We start from the raw sequence: 6000 nt of genomic DNA on the forward strand, positions 1-6000 counted from the left end.
AGCTTGGGATTTTTTGTGGGGATAGCATAATTTTGTGGTCCGATTTTGGTAGTAACATGATGAGTATTTTTGTGAAAAATTCCAGTTGGGTAATATGTGGGATATGATGGGTAATATTTGTGAGAGGGCCCAAGGCAATTTATGGGCTTGTGTGCAGAGTATTTGTGAAGGCCCAATAGCGTAGAGAATGTTTGGGTAATATATATATGAGAATATTTATGTGGGTTTAGAATAATGTGTGGGCTCATGTGGGTATTTTGTGAGTGGGCTAATAAAATCAAGGCTCGAAAATTTGTACCTCAACATTTAGCCCCCTAAGTCTCGTGTGAGCAGTTGCTGCTTGGTCACACGTGCAAGTTTGAAATTTGGTGGCAGTTATGAATAGTGGGCTTCTGCAACTTTCCCACGTCCAGTACCCTCCCACATTCAGCATTTGGTGGGTCTTCAGTTACTCCTCAGGTTTATGGCATTAACTGTTGGTCTCTTCTCCATGTCTTGTCATCTGTACCCTTCACGCTTACTAGTAAAGGGCTAGCCTTGGCTATTTCTTCTTTTATTTTTTTGCTTGGACCGTAAAACAGAGTGAGAAACGCAGAGAGAGCATCTTTTCTTCTTCCCTATTCTATTTTCGGCCAAGGGTGAGAGAGTAATACCGGTTTCAATCAAGGTAGAGAGAGAGTGACTGAGATTTTTTGCCAGACAGATAGAGAAATAGAGCCTTTTCTTATTCTTTTCCATTGCCTTCAACCAAGAGTGAGAGAGAGAGAGGGTGGCAGCCAGGGTTTAGTGAGGGACTGCATTATTTCTCTCTTTCCTTGTTGATTTCAGCCAAGTGGGAGAAAGACCCACAATTTTTTCTTGCTTCCCGTGGTGGCCATGGGTATTCTTATGCTCTTTTTCTCTTTTCCTTGAGAAAAAGTACCTCTGGTTCTGTAAGTCATGGCTGAAGGAAAAGAACCACTAGGTCCCAGTGCTGTCAACACTGTTGGGGTGACTGTGCCAGAAAGAGATGCTACGGCTAGGGGCGTAGCTAGGGCAGCTGCTAGGGGTGATGATGTGGAGGTTGGACCAGGGGAGCCCTTACTGCCGTTACAGGACCCATGGTATTGTTCATCCCTTCTATTCCTAGCGGTTGGGGCCTTTGAGGTTAGCCCACTTGGGGTGCCAAAGAAGTGGATTTTGAAAGGTGAAGCCCCCAAGTCATGAGGCAGCGTGGGTCCCAGCTGCTGCTGGCATACTTGACCTGCGGTTTCAACGAAAGGAGTTCCTACTAGCCCTTATTCAGTTTTTGTGTCCTTGTGGCACAACTATTGGTTGGTCTGACTGGGTGGAGCAAGAAGTTGCCGATGAGGGGTTTTGTCAGACTTTGAGGGATGCCAAAATATTTGAAGCCATGGTCCTATCCCGTGGGTGGAACATGTATAGAGATGTGAGGGCACTTCGGTTCATGGTACGGCGTTGGCACACCGATACCCACACTTTCTTCTTCCCTTGGGGTAAGACCACGGTCACACTTGAAGACACGGAGAGAATATGCTTGCTTCCTAGCATGGGAGATGTCAATCCTTTAGAGCTGGAGTTGTCTGATGCAAAATCTGAGATTGCTAGTAAATTGTTGGAGACATTCAAAGGCACCTCCACTTCATGGGGAGGTAATAGAGCTAGGCTTTCCTTTTGGATCTCTGAGTTTAGAGACTTTGAGAATGATGATGTTAGAAGAGCCGCACTCTTGTCTTTATGGATGAGTAAGTGTGTATTTAATACCACCCTGGTTCAGTTTGTGAAGCCTTTTACTTTTCCTTTAACTATAGTGTTGTGTAGAGGTGCATCATTGCCTTTAGGTACCTTGTGTTTAGGCACCTTATATTCTGAGCTAGATAGGTTGCATAGTGACGAGCTTGAGGGATCTCCTTATCATATCATAGAGTCTAGTATCAATGTGGTACTGCTACAAACTTTCATGTGGGAGCATTCGAAGGATTATGCTGATGTTGGTAAAGATGTTGGTGATGTAAAGGCAAGCAATTGGGTGATTGGACCTACTGGTCCTGACGGTGAGCTTTGGTTTCTTGGGTTTGAAGATGGCTTACCCTTATTGATGAAATGGATGGGGCTGAAAGTGTGGAACCTCCCTTCCATTACACTGTTGGATGATGGAGGCCACTTTGCTTGGAAGCCCTACTCATATATTGCTACTGGGTTTCAATGTCCAAACCCATTTCCAAGTTCCAAACCTGGATCCCAAGAGTTTGGGCTGAATGAAAACAAGAAGATCCCCAATCTCCTGCTCATCACATCGGCCTCATTTATTCCATACCCAAGAGGTAACGGTTTCGGTTTAACACAGTACAACCCACATAGAGTCATGAGACAATTCGGATTTGACCAAGATGTTCCAGACATTAACACCACAGTTTGTGCTTTAAGTGATGCAGTGCAACCATTAGTGCATGGTACAACCCTAGAGTATTGGGCTAATAGGATAGAGAGAATTTTGGTCCCAAGCAGGCATCGTGAGGGGTATGCAACCCCAAGTATGAAATTGTATTGGAAGAAAGTGATGAGTACCTTTGAAGGTTATGTGAAAAGCCGAGAAGTTGACGAGGTGGTAATAGGTCCTCCTTTGAGAGAGCTTTCTTCAAATGCCCAACTTATTCCAAACACAAAGGCAGCTTCAGCTTGGGTTGCTAGAAAAAACTTGGGTTTTGCTGAGTGGAGAGCTGATCTGAATGGCTGGGTGGTCCATGGGGGTGATGTTCTTGTGGAATGGAGTGAAAAGAATATTATTGCAAAAGCCCTTGAGTCCAACCCAGCCACTGGTGCACCCAAAAGACCTCGTGGAAAATCACCTTCATCCGAAGACAAGCCCAAGAAGGTGAGATGACAAAAAGCAGGTGTTGAAAAGTCTAAGGCTGGCAGCCCCAAGCCCCCAGTGGTTGCTTAATCCAGCTCTGGTGCTACTCAGGTTACTAAGTTCAATGCCCCAGCTGATGCCCCTGCTAGCTCGTCATCAACAACGAAGCATTATAGAAGGAAAACCAATGCTAGTAGGATACAGATATTTGAAACTTCAGAAGAGGTATCTTTTCGAAGCCCTTATCTTCTTACAGTCTTTCTATTCTGATTTTCTTTTTCTTTTCTTCTTTGCCTTCATTCTTTGGTGTTAACTGTGTGTTTTTATGGCTGCAACAATTTGGTGAAGAAATGCAATCAGAGGAGCATGATTTTGAGGGTACGACTGCTGATTTTGGTAAACTACTGTTCCTCACTTCGGTTTCTTCTCGCGTTTCCTCTGCTGACGTCCTTTGTTCTCTAGGTCCAACTGATGAAGACATAGAGATGGCTGGTGAAGGTCCTACTGCTGCTGCCACTACTGGGGAAGCTACTGCTGGGGATTCCAGCAAGGAGTCTGCTGGCAAGGACCCTGGTGTTGCTGTTACTACTGGCGAAGTTGCTGTTGGTGTGCCCAGCCAAGGATATGCTGTTTCCCCAACTGTTCATGATGCACATCACAACAAAGAACCTCCAGGTATGGTAGTTTTGAATTGCTCATGTGAATAGTAAGATAATCTTCTTGTTCAATGACACTTGGCTGTGTGAAAGTTTTTCAACTATTGCTGGGGATATAACCGTGCCTCTTTTCTTTTGTAGAGTCACAGGCTGAGTTTTTTGGTGGTGCTGCTGAGGGAATGAGCCTTGAATAATTTTTGGAAAGATTTGCAGAAGATTAAGAGAGTGAAAAAGTGGCAACTGACTTTCATCCTCTTTCAAGTAACACTGTTATGTTCCAGCGGTCTGAAATTCCTGCAGAAGGTTAGCCACTGCTGGCAACAATTATAAAGAAACACCCTTACTTCATGGCTGGGTGCAGGCTAGGTGTTCATTGAGGAAATCCGGCCTTCAATTGCTTGTTACAGTGCTGCTAGACATGCAATGTACGAAGCTTGATAGTTCAAATTTGCAAAGAGTACTTGAGTGGAAAAGTGCCTTTAAAGACTTGTTCTTTATGAAATTTTGAGTTCAATTCATCCTTGACAAGATTCGGGCTGTTGCTGAGGCTTGTATTACCCGGGATAATGAGTTTACAAGGAAAATAGTTGATCTTGAGAGAGTAATAGCAGCAAAGAGAGCTGAGCTGAGCTTTTGCTGAGTCAGAGAGATGCATTGATGCAGTCATCGTCAGCTGGAGGTGCTTCTTCCTCAACGGAAACCTTTGGTGATGGCTTATTTGACTAGCTTTTCTTTTATTATTATTAGTAACTTGGTATTTTGGATAGTTGTTTTTGCATTGTGATGTAATGAAACTAGATATGTACTTTGGATTTATTTAGCTATGTAGGCTGTGTTTTGTGCAGAGGTGCACCAGCCATGTGAACTTTATGTGGTAACTCAATATTTTCCCAGCTATGCAAGCTGTGTCTTTGTTTATGCACAAGTACATGAACATATTTTGTGAAAAATACTTCATTTATCAAAGAATAGTATATTCAAGATAAAATATGGTCATAGAAGTCATATACATAGTTTTGAAAAATACTTATTATGTTCATGACTATTTTGGTTCAAAATGCCCAGCTGTTAGGGCTGTAACTTTATTCACAGTTTAGAGTATATGTGTGTATGCATGGAAAGTAATATTTAGAGTACTTGTAAATATAAGAAATTCGTATTTGAGGCAAATGCTTAATTCTTTATTGGCATAGTAGAAGTAGCTTAAGACCATACAAAAGAGAGTTACTTGGTACATACTTGAAAGTCGAATTAAGCATAGTACAACTTAAGCCATTTTCCATTGAAAGGTTCCGTGAGACTTTCGCCCTCTGCTGTAGCTAGACGATAATTACCGCTGGCACTGGCTTCCCTTATAAAATAGGGCCCTTCCCAACTTGGGGCAAACTTAGAGGGTGCTAAGAGATTCCTCTTGATGTGATCTGTTGCCTTCAAAACCATTTGTCCCTTAACAAAAACCCTGGATTTCGTGGCCTTGTTATAAGCATTGGCCATCTGCTGCTGGTACCGCTGGGTGCGGTTATAGGCAATATTTCACGTCTCTTCCAAGGTTTCAAAATCTGTAGTTCTAATTTCTGCGCAAGTGGCAGCATCTATGTCTATTTCTTGTCCGTGAACAACCCTTGGAGTGGGAACCAATAACTCAATGGGAGATATAGCCTCAGTACCATATACAAGAGAGAATGGTGATAGTCCGACGGTTGTTTTGCTTGAGCTTCGGTATGCCTACAGGGTTTCCAACAAGTGTTTTGTCCAGCCACCCTCATATTCATGCACCATCTTGCTGAGAATTTTCAATAGCACTCGGTTGGTGGTTTCCGCTTGACCATTGCCTTGTGGATAATAAGGAGTGGACTTGCGGTGCTTGATGTGGCGATGGTCAAGTAATTTTCGGACATCCTTGTTGACAAAAGGAGTGCCATTATCAGTAACAATCTTGTGAGGAATGCCAAACCTGCAGATTATGTGTTCTCGAATGAAATTGGCAACAGTTGGGCCTGTAGCCTTCTTTAGGGAGATGGCCTCAACCCACTTTGTGAAATATTTAGTAGCCACTAGTATCCAAATATGACCCTTGGATGGTGGATTGATTGGACCTATTAAATCGAGCCCCCATGTTTTGGAGTCATCATGTTTTGGAGGTTGGTGGGGTGAGTATGTATGAGATTCCCATGGATTTGGCAAGTATGGCATGTTTTCACACATTCAGCTGCATCTTGTTTCATTGTGGGCCAGAAATACCCTAAATTGAGCAGCTGTTGGAGAAGTCGCCTTTTGCCTTGATGGTTACCACACTCTCCCGCATGTACCTCTTGCATGACTGATTATGCTTCGGGGGTCCCTAGGCATCTCAAAGGTTCCCCGCTGAATCCTTTCTTGAAAAGAATGCCTCCTTCCACAAAATAACGGGTAGCCAATTTTTTCAAGCGATAGGCCTCTTCATGATTGTCGGGCAAGATGCCTTCTATAAGATACTCAAGGAAGGATACA

This window comes from Quercus lobata, chromosome 2 (genome assembly GCF_001633185.2).
Source record: "Quercus lobata isolate SW786 chromosome 2, ValleyOak3.0 Primary Assembly, whole genome shotgun sequence".
Taxonomy (NCBI): domain Eukaryota; kingdom Viridiplantae; phylum Streptophyta; class Magnoliopsida; order Fagales; family Fagaceae; genus Quercus; species Quercus lobata.